The sequence below is a fragment of the Natrix helvetica genome (assembly GCF_964273705.1).
Source record: "Natrix helvetica genome assembly, chromosome: 2".
NCBI classification, from domain to species: domain Eukaryota; kingdom Metazoa; phylum Chordata; class Lepidosauria; order Squamata; family Natricidae; genus Natrix; species Natrix helvetica.
In genome coordinates, this window is record NC_138552.1 from 171263794 (window position 1) to 171279025 (window position 15232).

A 15232-nucleotide genomic window follows, 5' to 3' on the forward strand; every position below is an offset into this window, starting at 1 on the left:
ACTGGGCCGTGAATTGGGTCCCACGATCTGATACGACCTGGTCAGGTAGGCTGTGCAGCCGGAACACGTGCTGGATGAACATGCGGGTGGTGGCGTGGGCTGTCGGCAATCTCTGACAGGGGATGAAATGCTCCATCTTGGTGAGCATGTCCACCACCACGAGAACCATGGTAAAACCTGAAGACGGAGGCAGTTCCGTCAAGAAGTCCATGGACATGGCCCCCCAGGGTCTGTCCGGAGTCGGCAATGGCTGCAACAAGCCTGGAGGAGCTCCCATTGCTGACTTGGCTTGTCGACACTGCACACATGACATGATGTACATGAGCACGTCGTGTCGCAAGCGGGGCCACCAGAAAGTACGGAACACCAGGTGCAATGTCTTGAAAAGGCCAAAATGTCCCGCTGCTGGAGTGTCGTGACACTGGGAGAGAACAGTCCACGGAAGTGCCCTGCGGGCACATAGACCCAGTCCCGATACCTCAAAAGGTCACCACCCCCGGGCCAGGTCCAGATAACACCTGGGCAGCAATCCAGCCTGCCAAGGTACGACACAGATTTGAAAGCGTCTCCAACTCTAATGATATGTTGATTCCTGCAAAACCACTTTCAGAAAGTCCTTCCTTAAATAGCCTTGAGAGGAGCCTGATTACGATCACCTGAATCCAATCATCTCTTGTAAAGGCGTAGCTGTTCTCTACGTCTATCAGCTCTCCATTGCCGGGCATCCAGAAACCACTCCCTTGTCTCCTCCCCACTGCTCCAAGGCATTACATCAGGAGCACACTCCCTTTGGCTTTCACTACTGCTCCATGCCTCAGGCACCTCCTGTTGGCCAACCAACCTCTCTGATCCCTGCTCGGAGTCGGAACCCTGTCCAGGGTCCTCCACATCCTCCAGAGCCAACTCATAGGGACCCTTGCTGTCGGAGTCTGGTGGCAGCTCCAATGGCTCCTGCTGGGCCACAACATCAGCTTATGTAACCAGAAGGTACCAAGCTGATCTCGCCTCCAGGAAACACATGACTGTGACACTTGCAAAACAGCCAGTCAAACTGCTGGTTTGTTGGACGCTTGAGGGGAAAAAATGCTGTTTTTAATTCTGGAACAACTAAGGCCAACTTGAAGCTGCCTCGGGGATAGATTGAGGATGAAACGAAGACACCTTCATGAAAGCATGACAGAAAAGGGGGGAAAAAGAGGTTGCTTAGACACATTTCTGATGTAAGTAGTTCAAATGGAGAATGGGCCAAAGACAAGAAGAATGCCTTGTACAAAGTCAGCACCCACCCTCCTAGAAGAATGAAATATTTTGAGGAATATTTTAAAAGGCAGAATATTATATTTCCCTAAATGAGAAATGAAGAAACATGTTTTTTTAGAGGCAAGAAGCAGACTCACTCTTAATAGCCTCCCCCCCAGTAGATATTTTGTGTAGATTGGACCAGCCTGTCTACAAAACAAAAGAACATCAGCTCCAGGATGATGGGATTAAGAAGAACAGGATATGATATTTCAGGACATAATAGGATTAACCCTCTACCATTTAGCAAAAGACTCAGAGCTCACTACATTGCACAAGCTCCTAAGGGTATTTCAGTGTTTGCATCATCTCAGAACAATCCAAACTTCAACCAAACCTGCGAGTTCAGACAAACTCCTAGGATTTGTACTTTGTCTATAGAGCCAGGTATGACCCCTACATAACCAATTAAATAACTAAATAACCAATGTTGTTGTATTTATTTTGTACAATGACAATAAAGGCTACACTATACTATATAACCCCTACATGGCTCCATGGGAGTTTGACAACAGCCAATAGAATACATGTTCTTGCACAGGAACAGGAAGCTCAAGAGCAAAGCCCAGGAGAAGGTATAAAAATCCCCCACTCTCAACTCCAAATGGTCAGCTGCACCAGAACCAGTGACGTGCTGTCAGGGGAGGCAGGGGAGGCACAGCCTCACCACTGTCAACATTAAAAGAAAAAAAATGTAAAAGGAAAAAGGCGAGAGCTGAGGTCAGGCTGAGATAGTTGCTGCCTCACATGGATAACTCTGCTTAACTGTTAAAAAAAAGCCTCTAAAAAAGTGCCCTCTACTATGAGGCAGGAGAACTGCATGCCTCATCTAGTCTGACTTTAGGCGTTTTATGATCACTCGAGGAGAGTTAAGCAAGGATTAAAAGCCTAAAAATTCCTGATGTAGGTGAGGCACGCAGTTCTCCTGCCTCATAGTAGAGGGTGCTCGTTTGGGCGGGGCTTCTTCAGAGGACCCGAGGCAAGAGCAGAGTTGAAATCGTCTCTGAAACAGCTGGAAAAGGTACGTGTAGGTCGGAGGGAGGGGGAGGAATTCAAACTTCATCCTCCTGGTGCAGGGCTTTGGGCAAAGGCTAGAGGGAAGGGTTAGGGTTTGATTGCAGGCAGAGCCACATTGCCTTTTCAAACCTATAATCAATGAAGCTGGGCTGGATCCTTCCGGGGCTGGGGGAAAGTGTGTGTAGTCCAATCCAACTTGTGTGTGTGTGTGTGTGTGTTTGAGAGAGGGGGGAGGGAGGGAGAGAGGGAGGAAAGAGGAGAACGGAGAAGAAAAAGAAAAGGAAAGAAGGAAAATTCTTTCGCAAAGGAGAAAAACAAATGTTGTCGCTTTAAATCGGAACTGAGCATGCCTGGCTGTGGAATTCTGGGAGTTGAAGTCCACAAGTCTAAAAAAATTTGAAACCCACCACTGGGTCAGTGCCTCACCAGCCATAAACCTCACCACACGTCACTGACCAGAACCATGTGCTTGGTCGATCTGTTCATCATTAAACCATCTTTACAATCAGCCTCCATTTCCAATGTCTTTCTCCCAGCTTGGAACTGAACCAGATGGATATTTCTTCCCACAGCCTGGCATAGTGAGATTATGATCGTTTGTTTTCTTCTGATCATTTGCTTATTCTCACACAGGAATGTCTTCAGGGCAAGGAGGAAGGCAGAAGAGCTAAGAAGATCTTGGGGTTGAGGCAATGTTAAATGTATTTGGACTGCACTCCTTGTCTTTTGCTAGCATAGCAGATCAGATAAGAGCTGAGCTTGCATTCTGATGATCATTAATACACCAACTGTATTCGGCTGCCTGCTTTCCATTGGAGAATACACCCCACCCCGCTTCCTGCTTTTCTCTGCAAGACTATCAGTAAAACACCATCCAAATCTATGGTCTCAGACCTCAGGGCAATAATTAGAGAGGATTAATTTGAAAAGAAAGGAGTAGCACTTGACCTTGAGGGAAGTAACTAACTTCGCCACCTCTCACACTGTGCCGGCGTGAAAAACAACTGGTTTGGGGCAAGGCCATATCCTTATTCAGTCAATGGGAAATTGATTTCTTTTTAATGGTTACGACTTGCACGCTTTTATATATTTCTGAGTTTTGTCCTTTTTTTCCTGTTGCTAGTCATATAACTACTGCATTCAGGGGCTCGTCTGTCACAAAAATCAATTACAGCCTTACATTGCAGCAGTGTATGTAATGCTTCCTTCTTGAAACTTCAATAAAATTGAGAGGCTGAAACCCGAAAGACCCAAGTGATACAACTATCTGAGGCAACGGAAGTGATTGCTCGTCTTGAATTACCCTAATGTTCAGAGGCCAAGGAATACCAGACTCACATAGCATTCAATCTATATTTGTTTTCTGGGGTTGCATTCCTAGCACGCTACACTTTTCCTGTAAATAATACCGAATAGGCAAATTTATTCTTGTGGAAAAAAGCAAAGATCAGTAATAAAAGCAGGTCCCATTTCTAGACGTGGTCTCTATTGGAGAGGGGAATCAATGGCCCTGAAAATTACAAATCCCAGCATTTCTCATTACTAGGCTGTGCTGAGTCAATTAAATCTTAAAGGCCGAATGTTTTCCATCTCTGTTTTATACTGAGCATTAGTGTGGCAACTGGGGCTGCCCCTCTCTTGCTTGACTTCATCAATAAGCAAGAAGTGATCACTTCAAACTATTTTCACTTGAAACACAAGTGAAAATTAATGGAAGGGACCCAATTTCCTAAATGTACATAACACACTCAGTCAGGAATTAACCACATTTGCTACATTCTTATGATGTGCTGGATTAAGCATCGTTGACTAGGTTGCAAGTTTTTATGGCCATGAATACCACCTCTGACTTAGTAGCATTTTGAACTTACAATGCCACTGAAAAAAGTGACTCCCATCTGGTGTTTGCATTTGTGACACGTGCAATTTCTCCACGATCACATGATCAAAATTTGGGCGCTTGACAACCAGAATGTATTTCCAGCAATTGCAGCATCCTGTGGTCATGTGATCGCTGATTGTGACTGTCCCAGCTGACTTCTAACAAGCAAAGTCAATGGGGGAAGCTGAATTAATTTAATAACCACGTGATCCCCTTAACAACTACACTGATTTACTTAACTGTGGGAGGGGGAAAGTCATAAAATCAGATGAGACTCAACTGCCATGCTTAGTAATTGTAATACTAATTGTGGTTGTAAGTTAAGGACCACCAGTATGATTTCATTGTCTTGGTTTATGTATTATGTGTTGTGGCCCAGCAGGAGCCATTGGAGCTGCAACCAGACTCCGACAGTGAGGGGCCTTCTGAGTCGGCTCTGGAAGATGTGGAGGACCCTAGACAGGGTTCTGACTCTGAGCAGGGATCAGAGAGGCTGGTTGGCCACCAGGAGGCGCCTGAGGCATGGCGCAATGGTGAAAGCGATAGGGAGTGTGCTCCTGATATCATGCCTTGGAGCAGTGGGGAGGAGACAAAGGAGTTGGTTTTGGATGCTCGGCAACGGAGGGCTGATAGACGTAGAGAACAACTATGCAGATACAGAAGATAATGGGACCCAGGTGGTTGTAATTAGGCTCTTCTCAAGATAGTATTTAAGGAGCAACTTTCCTGGAGGCTGGTTGCAGAGTTCAACTTATCTACCAATGCTGGGCAACAGTTCTCATGCCTGTGTCTTATCTTGGAATTGCTGCCAAGGTCTAGTCAGTGTGTTAATTTACTGTGAATAAATTGTCTAGCAGTATTCTTGTCTTGGGGTGTTTTGGTGTACAAAGAGGGGGGTCAGAACAATTATGATTTTATTCTTCATGCTGAAAGAGAAAAAAAGAAAGCGCATACATTGATAAAGGGGCAAAGAAGTCCATTTTCATGGGAGATAATTGTTAATTAATTTTTGGAGTCCTTGTTTTCTCTGATTCAGCTCCCAGCTACATATATTCTCTTCTATTGGGGTGAGTAGCAATAGGAATAGCACTTAGACTTATATACCGCTTCATAGTGCTTTTACAGCCCTCTCTAAGCAGTTTACAGAGTCAGTATATTGCCCCCAACAATTTGGGTCCTTATTTTACCCATCTTGGAAGGATGGAAGGCTGAGTCAACCTTGAGCCTGGTGATAGTCGAACTGCCAAATTGCAGTACTACATTCCAACCACTGCACCACCATGGCTCTTAAAAGTAGTTTGTAGTCAGTATATAGACAAATATCGAAAGATCCAGATAAAACCTTCTTAGAAGCTTTTCCAGGTGAATAAACAGAATTGGCTGAAGCACTTGGAAGAATCAAAAGACTCTGCCCTGAATCTTAAGACATTACTCAAGTGACAGAAAAGTGACAGAAAAGAGCCAGATAAAACATACTGAGGAGTAAAGGCAATAATCTTATTTTTCTCTGGGACTCTGTGAGGACAGTTGGGGGGGGGATGTGTTTGAGAGAATATACCTTCTGTTAAAAGTATCTGGCTCCTTCCTCTGTTCAGGTGTGGAATTGCTAGGTCCAGTTGCCATGCCAGTTGTGAAATAAAATTTCTCATTTTGCTAGTTAGATGCCTGACATCAGAAATAAATATGCCATTCATTCCAGTGGTGGGATTCAACTTTTTTTACTACCAGTTCTGTGGGCGTGGCTTGGTGGGTGTGGCTTGGTGGGCTTTGCAGGGGAAGGATACTATAAAATCTCCATTCCCACCCCGCAAAATCCCCATTTCCAGCCGATCAGCTGGGACTCGGGAACTACTCAAAATAGTTTTGAATGGACCTTAAATACCATAAATGGTACTTACAGGTTCTCCGAACTATTCAAAATTTCCACTACCAGTTCTCCAGAACTTGCTGAAGACCACCTCTAATTCCATCAGATCAAAGAACAATTTGTCTAACTAAGGAATCTGGCTTTCAATCATCTTAGATTCCTTTAAAACAACCGGTTGTTTTGTTTTCAGATAGAAGAATTAGCTTATAAAATACCATCAGGAACCCAAGATGTTCTCTGCCAGACTATTTTCTGCAATGATTTCTATATATAGCCTGACACTTACAGTCCTGTTCAAGCTAGTAATGCAGAAGTAGTAAAATCATTCTCACTGTTTTCAAGAGTTCTACACGTACATGTTTCTCTCCTCTTTCCCCTGCTTCCCCTTTTCCAAATAAGTCCTTTCTATTTGGACATATGGCTTCAGTCACTAAAAGAAAAGATACTTCTGTCCAAAAGAGTTCTCATTTCCAGATCTGTGCACACTAAACAACATTGTGCTTTGGGTTCTATGAAATTGCAAGAATGCTCTGAATATCTTTCCCAAGCACTGGCAGGAACCTTTGAAAGGATATTTTAAGTCCTTTTCTTTCTTTCTTTTTTCCTAGACCTGCTCTTAAATGAGGAAACTCTACAAAACACCTTCAAAGATCTCACTGCACAATTAGAGCTTGTCAAATTAACCTGATACTCAAAACCCCAAAGAGATTGGGAGCTTGACTTGTAACACCGTACCAATAGTCTTGCCTGTTTTGATCCCTCTTCCCCTGATGATGCATTCAACCTGATCAATGGCAGCATACTGTAGCTTTTTCTAAAAATAGGTGAATACATCTTGGGAAGAAGGAGTTGGTCTATGAGGAAACAATACTCTTAACTCCCTGGCTCTATAGCATCATCCCTAATATGAAAGGTCTCACCAGTATTCCTTCCTCATCAAGTGTCCATGGAGATTCTCAGTCATCCAGGTCATGGTTGTCCCAAAGGTGCTATTTCTGAAGAGGCTTACCTTGAATGAAAAGTGAAACCGTCTTCAAAGAAAAACCAGAAAGTCCAGTTGCCTCTTGAAAAAGCACCTTCAAGACTTCCTCATCAAGATTTTGTGAAGGTATAGAAAGCAACATGGAAAGGAAATGATGATCCTTGTTGGCTGAGTCCCACTCTATGAAAAAATGTGATGTGTACACTTTCACCTTTCTTTCTTGGCTCTCCTACTAATAGAGATACTTATGAATCCCCTCTTGTGTAAAGTTTCCTCTTGGATCTTAAGATGGTAGAAAGATTTTCAAGAGTTGAATTCACAGTGTCAGGATTTGTGAAATAAAGGTTATAATGTACAACTCCAGTAAATTCTTTTCAAGAGTCTAGGCTGTTAAGCTATGAAACACACCCTTGTGTTTCTTGCAGGCAATACTCTTTTAATACAATCTCAGTGAAAATTTGAAGCCCTCCAAATGTGATTGTCCCCCACTCCCTCCCCCAAGTAATGTATTAATAAAATAGCCCCAAGTATGATGCAAAATGGATATTTCTACCTGGATGGAATGATATTACTCTAACCAAATAGGGTTTTTTGTGCACACATCACTTAGATGCCATTGGTAAAAATTGATTGGAAGAAGTTGCATAAAATGAATAAATCTCACTCCATGATTATTTGAATTATCTGTACACAAGCTTATTCTGGTTAGGACTATGCCAAATTACATCATGAAACCATGGTGGCCCAGTGGTTAGAATGCAGTATTGCAGGCTAATTCTGCCGACTGCCAGCAGTTTGATTCTCACCAGCTCAAGGTTGACTCAGCCTTCCATCCTTCTGAGGTCAGCAAAATGAGGACCCAGATTGTTGGGGGACAATATGCTGAGTAAATTAACTGCTTAGAGGGGGCTGTAAAGCACTATGAAGTAGTATATTATTGCTATTGCCCTTGCTAAGTGTAAGATAGTATACTGAAAATCAGCCACTGAGAAGCTCAAAGGACAGGTGAGTGATTAAAGGACAGGTGAAGATTAAAATAAAAGTATTCACCTGAGAGAACAAAAAGTGATCATGACTTCTTTAGAGTTTAGACTTTAAGGAATATGAAACAGAATTAATAATAAAAGTAGTTTATTTTCAATCACTACATTTTCTCAACGTTAATCTGTTTTCAGACTGTTAGTCTTAGCAAAGTACATTCAGAGGAATTTGCAGTCAGTCTTGAAAAGGTCTTGTTTCTTTTGATTTTTTTAAAAGAATTGCTCTGCAGTGGGAGACTTCACAATGTACCAAAGAGGAGCTAAAAATCTGCATTTAGATGGAAATATCAAAGCAGCAATAAACACAAACTGATTTGCACCATTTCTTCCAGAGAGAAGTCATGTCATTTCACTCTTTCCCTCCCTCTTGAAACAGGGATGTGCAATATCTCCTTCCAGTTTGTGATTCAAGGATAGTTGTTATATTTGCCTGCTTCAGACTTTCCTGGGCTTTGAAAGTGCTGTAGGGTACATGTTGATCTCATGGTTAGGTAGATTTATTTACTGGGTTGTTTTATTCATTTTATATGGCCACCCACACACTAGCAACTCTGGGTGGCTAACAACATTAAAAACAACTATACCAGAAAATGAAAATGTTCACTCTCGATTTTTGCCTTACTACAAAGGGTGGAAGCAAAAAGGGGGGAAAAGACATAGTAGTTATGCACTCAATTTGTTAAGAGCCTACACATCTGCACAACGGTTAATGCTTTCAAAATCGTTTCACATACACTTCTAATGTCTATAACTTGTTTTCAGTCAATCATCTATAATATCAGGTAAGGGAACAGATTTTGGTGGCTGAGCTGTAAGTGCTATAAGACCTTCCATAGCTTTTTACAGGCTAATTCTTATTTTGCCTATGCCCCATCAAATAGCAATATGTGAGCTTCAGCCTGCTAATTGAAAGCTGATTTCTGCTCCCTCCACTCAAATTAGCTTGAAAAATTGTAGGCGTAAGTCCTATTTAGCCAAGTTAAAAAGAGCAGCTGTGGAAATGCATTCTCACCTAGCACAGCTTAAGTAAAGAATCAGATGTTTGTGCTTAAACCAGCACTCCAAATGGCTCTCTGTGGCATACTTACAGATCTCAGTGTATTCTTTTAAGGAGAAGGAGATGTTTCCATCATGTACACATTCCCACAGGGTGTACAAGATATTGGCAATTTTGTTATTCCCAGTAGAAGATGAAGTTAGACCCATATACCCATCATTCCCAAGTTGGAAGGTTACAGGAACTGATGGAATACCCACTGAAATATGGAAAGCAACAGAAGAAAAACCAGTCAAGGGTCCAATCAAACTATGCCAACAGATTGGGAAAGGTCAATATAGAATAACAAAAAATGAGTCTTAACTGAGTGTCCTTCCACTAACAGATTGAGGGCAACCAAGCAGAGGCTGTACCTTCCATAGAGTTCTCATTTCAACATGGTAGGCAGAAAGATTTGATTCTGGGCTTCCTGCTAACTTTTTGATCTTTTGTGGCCAGGAAGCATGTTTTTTGAGAGCAGGGGAAATATACAGATTTGGTAGTCTGCAACAATACAGCCCATAGGTATGTGCACATTCTGATCATGCTTTAATTGCAAAACTGTGTTCATTTTTATGGTTTTGTTCTGAAAACCTAACAAAGAGGAGCAACATATGAATTCCTACATTTATTCACTTTAGGGAATAAGAAAAAGGCAACATAGCACATCTTCTTTAATGGCATATTTTAGGTGTCTTATTCGAGTGGCATTTAAAGAAAACCAAACAGAACTTAAATGTTAAAATAACTAATGCATATCTTCTCCTGGGATTAGGAGGAAGTGCCTAAACAGTTAGTTTTGACTAAGGGCCTTTCTCATTTGCTTCTAATCCAAGTTGCAAATCTGCTTTGGTAACCTCCTTATTTTTCCACATCCTCCTCATTTCATTCCCAGCCCATGAGTGAGGCAACGTTAAGTCATCTTTAACTATTAAAGGAGTGTCTTTTCCCCCTATAAAATAACTGCAACCCATGGGAGTTGCAAGGTCTCTAAAGCCTCATGTGCATTGCACACTATTCTCTCTCTGAGTGAGGCAGTTTGGTGACCAGTAGGGAATGAAGCCAGTGTAGTTTCAGGGTGATCTGGGCATAATCCCTCTCTTGTGGTCCAAGCCAGTCTCCTCTGTGTGCCATGCTTTCTTATTTCCCATAGGAAAAATATTGCAGTTCACCAAACAGTCCACCAAACAGTTTGGGGAAAGGGGAGGCAGCATGCTAAAGCCAGGGACCCAGCTCTCTCAAAATCTGGTTCTTGGGAGAGATTCTACTTAATACTATATTGTTATAGCCCATGAGCTATCTGATGGACTGGTTAGAACTGCAGAATTACAAGACAGATGATTTTTGTGCTCTAACCTCACAAAAATTCTAATAACAACTGAAGAAGGAGAGCAATGGGGGTGGGAAAGGGAGCAGAAAATGTCTTTTCAGGTGTCCCTGCTTCTGCAAGTGCAGAAAAGTCATGCATTTACAACAAATTAGCATGGCAGATGTCTAACCCTATCCATCCCTATATAATGCAAAGTCAGGACTCATCTAGAAACAGGCACAGAGGCTTTGGAGGTTGAGAACAGATTGGCAGTGTGGGCAGCAAATGTCAGGCCAGGTTGAGTGGACAACACTTGAAGTTGGCAGTGGGGAAAGACCTTAACTTTAAAGTGATGGGCTTTACTTTCAATAGGAATTGCCAAGAATTGTCCACATGTTTATTAGGACATTCCACTTGGATATAGCTTGGGTTACAATCAACAAAAGCATGTACTGGCTTCCCTTTAGTATTCTTTAGCTTGAGTTTTTGCAATTATTCAGTGTGTATCAGCAATAATGCCTCTGTTCCTTGGCCTTTTCTAAAACCCACTTGAACATCTGGCATCTCTTTTTCCATGTAGGGCTCTAATCTATATTGGATCATCCTAAACATTATTGTCTTAGCATGTGAAATTAAGGATATTGTATGTTTGCACAGTCTGGTAAGTCTCTCTTCCTTTCCCCCTCCCTCCCTCTCTCTCTCTCTCTGTTTCTCTCTCTGTCTCTGTCTGTCTATCTGTCTGTCTCTGTCTCTGTCTCTGTCTCTGTCTCTGTCTCTGTCTCTGTCTCTCTCTCTCTCTCTCTCTCTCTCACACACACACACACACACACACAAACCTGTTGGCATATCATAGCTTGGTGAGGACCTTGATTGATTCTTCTTCTTTTGCTTACCATATCTCAGTGGGTATTCCGTCAGTTCCCATAACTTTTCAACTTGGTGATGCCTGGAGTGCTAATCTCATTTCATCTTCTATTAGGAATAATAAAGTTCTGATATTATGAGGCAAATTGCTTGTTCAGTTGCAAAAATGAGCAGGCATAAATATCATGTGTAATTTTCACTGCGACCCAAAGTAAGCATTTTTATCATGCATTTTATAATATAAATTCTATACAAAACATCTAGGGATACACTTACCACTGACATGTATTATTTAAAAAATTGATGTTTCCTGTTGGCTACTTCCTCTTGCTGCTGACTAATCAACATTGGTATAAAAGAGAACATTTATAGCAATAACTAATGAGGTCAAGAGACAGAAACAAAAAAAAAACCTTCCCATTATACTGCATGTGGTTTATGAAAAGCTCCAAATAACTTGTAGGGAAATAAGAAAGATAAGGAAAAGAGGAAACAAAGGAAAATGAAAGACAGAATGAATGAACAGGCAAAGAAAAGAAAGGAAGATAGTGGAGGTTAGGGGAAATGGGAGGAAATGGAGAGGAGGAAGAGAGTATGTTTCCAAGAAACAGTTACCATATTTTTCAGAGTATAAGACACACCTTTCCCCCCCACCAAAAAAGAGGGTGAAAATCTGGCTGCGTCTTATACACTGAATACAGCATCTTTGGCCTCCCGAAACCCTGCCCCCTTCAAAAAAATGGACGTGCAGAGGGTTTGGGATGCCTGCAAAGTGCACCTGGGGGCTGGGGAGGGCAAAAACAAGCCAAAAAGGGTGTTTTTTGCTCGTTATTGGGGGGTCCAGCCCCCAGGAGCAATCTACAAGCCTCCTAAAGGCTATGCATGCCCTTTTTATAGCAAAAAACAGGCCAGTTTTCATTTAAAATGGGCCATTTTTTGCTTGTTTTTGCCCTCCTCCCCAGCCCCCAGGAGCACTTTGCAGGCCTCTCAAACTCTCTGCATGCCCCATTTTTCACAAAAAATGAGGTGTGCAGAGGGTTTGGGAGGTCTGCAGAGTGCAAAAACATTTTTTAAAATTTACCTCTTCAAAATTTTGGTGCATCTTATACTCTGGTGCATCTTATATGGTAATTAATTTTTTGAAACAATCTATTCTTACATACTTTGAGCACATCATGAGAAGACAATCTCTATAAAGTAGAGTAGAGTAGAGTAGAGTAGAGTAGAGTAGAGTAGAGTAGAGTAGAATAGAATAGAATAATACAATACAATACAATACAATACAATACAATACAATACAATACAATACAATACAATACAATACAATACAATACAATAGTAGAGTTGGAAGGGACCTTGGAGGTCTTCTAGTCCAAACCCCTGCCTAGGCAGGAAACCCTATACCTTTTCAGACAGATGGCTATCCAACATCTTCTTAAAGACTTCCAGTGTTGGGGCATTCACAACTTCTGGAGGCAAGCTGTTCCACTGATTAATTGTTCTAACTGTCAGGAAGTTTCTCCTCAGTTCTAAGTTGCTTCTCTCCTTGATTTGTTTCCACCCATTGCTTCTTGTTCTACCCTCAGGTGCCTTGGAGAATAGTTTGACTCCCTCTTCTTTGTGGCAACCCCTGAGATATTGGAACACTGCTATCATGTGTCTCCCCTAGTCCTTCTTTCTCTTAAGCTAGACATACCCAGTTCCTGCAACCGTTCTTCATATGTTTTAGTCTCCAGTCCCCTAATCATCTTTGTTGCTTTTCTCTGCACTCTTTCCAGAGTCTCCACATCTTTTTTACATCGTGGTGACCAGAACTGAATGCAGTATTCCAAGTGTGGCCTTACCAAGGCATTATAAAGTGGTATTAACACTTCACGTGATCTTGATGCTATCCCTCTATAGAATAGAATAGAATAGAATAGAATAGAATAGAATAGAATAGAATAGAATAGAATAGAATAGAATAGAATAGAATAGAATAGGTTGGCAGGGATAGTTTTCTGGATAAAGTCCTAATGGTAGAATGAAAGAGAAGAGGATGACCTTGGGTCCATGATGGCGAACCTATGGCTGGCCAGCTAATTTCAGCCTTCATTTTCAATTGTTTTTCACCCTCCAGAGCGAAAAATGGCCCAACACACAAACCAGAAGTTGGAAAATGGGCTGTTTCCAGCCTCCAGAGGGTCTGTGGGGGCCGGGGGAGACCATTTTCGCCCTCTCCAGGCTCCTAGAAAGCCTCGAGCCTGGGGAGGGCGAAAAATGGGTCCACTGTACTATCGCACACCAAAAGCGGGGAAGTCACATGCGTGTGCACAAGGGAGGGCATGCATGTACGACACCCCCCCACACGCACCCCACTTTTGGCACCCAAAGGCAGGTTAAGGTCAGGCTCAGGGACACATCCTATTGAGAAAGTCTACATACATGGTCTCTATGAGTCAACACTATCTTAATGGCATCTAACCAATTTTTGCACAGAAATGTATTCTACCTTTGTTAATAAAATTGAGGCTCCGCTAATGTTATGTAACTCTATGTTCAGTCTCTTGTCCCAAAGGCTCTTTAATATAAACAAAAAATGAGAGCAGAGGAGGAAAGTTATATATTTCCACTTATTTTTGTATTCTCTCTCAAGTTCTAGTTTCTTCTCCTAAGACAGTATTATAAACTAATATAATAAAGTCTTTCAAAACCAAGATCTGGCATTCTCACTGTCTGTCATTTATTATCAAAGATACTCCCCCTAGTACAACTGTCTGGCTTTAAAAGCCTCTGAAAGATACTTGTATTTGAAATTGTTTGTATTGGTAGGCTGAAATATGGAAAAAGAGACAAATTGGAGCTGACAGCTAGTAATTGCCCCTGCTTGTGCAGGATATGGACGAAAGGTCAGCTTTGTGTGCTTGTTTCTAGCTGGTATAAGAAATATAGTATCTCAATATTTAAGGTTAAGCTTAAATTCAGGAAGATGGAAGAGTGTGAAAAAGGAAGGTTAATCCTGCTGTCAGTATCAAGACTGCTTCATAAAGTTTTCAGAATTTTTGAACTCACAGGGAATCCCCTTTCAGAACTTCTGGGAAGCCATGAAGTATATTAAACTGAAGAGTTTTGTTTATTCAGGTAGTAATTACAATTTTTCCTTAGCAGTAATTATAAACCTAATAGTAATTATGAATGAATAAAGTTCCTTTAAAATGATTTTTAATTTTTGTGGAATATGTAGCTATAATATGGCTAAGGGATGTAGCAGATCTTCATCTCTTTCCTGGCTAAAACTTAATGTTTGAAAGATGAGAAAACTATTCTCACTTCAGGAAAGCAAAGGCGGTTCTTTATTTTGGATTTTGTCCTCTCCTGTGTCAAACAGATATGCAGGCACTAGAAAAGCTGGGGTGAAGAACAAGCTTCAGCCTGCGCAGCCTGCTTGCTGCAGTGCAAGGAAGCTCCATTAACTACTTTCCAAGGTCGGGAATTCACAGTGTCATCCTCTCCTCATCCCTGGCCCGTCACAACAGCAGCCTCTGCCCATCTTTCCTGCTCAGTTGCAAAAGTGCAGAGTTGCCTAACTTCTGCATGCCCCTTTGTAGCAGCCAATCTTCAGGAAATCATTATCAGCTACATTTAAGAGCAAATGCCAACTTCAAATCAAATTTGGCAAAAGCCATTTTTCTACTGCTCAGTTGCCACACAGAGTGGGGAGGGGGAAGGAGGATGAAATGTGTTGTTAGACAAAATAAGAACTTTCTCATAGGAACCAAGGTCATCTCTACAGGTGGTGGATAGAGATGGGGAGGAATGCCCCAGAGAATCCGCCAATTAATCTAATTGGCCAACATGACCTATTACTTTTAAGGAGGGAGTTATTTCCTATTTTAATTATACCGAAACTGCGGGAAATATTTAGAGTTGGTTTTCCAGTTGATCGTGCCAATACAA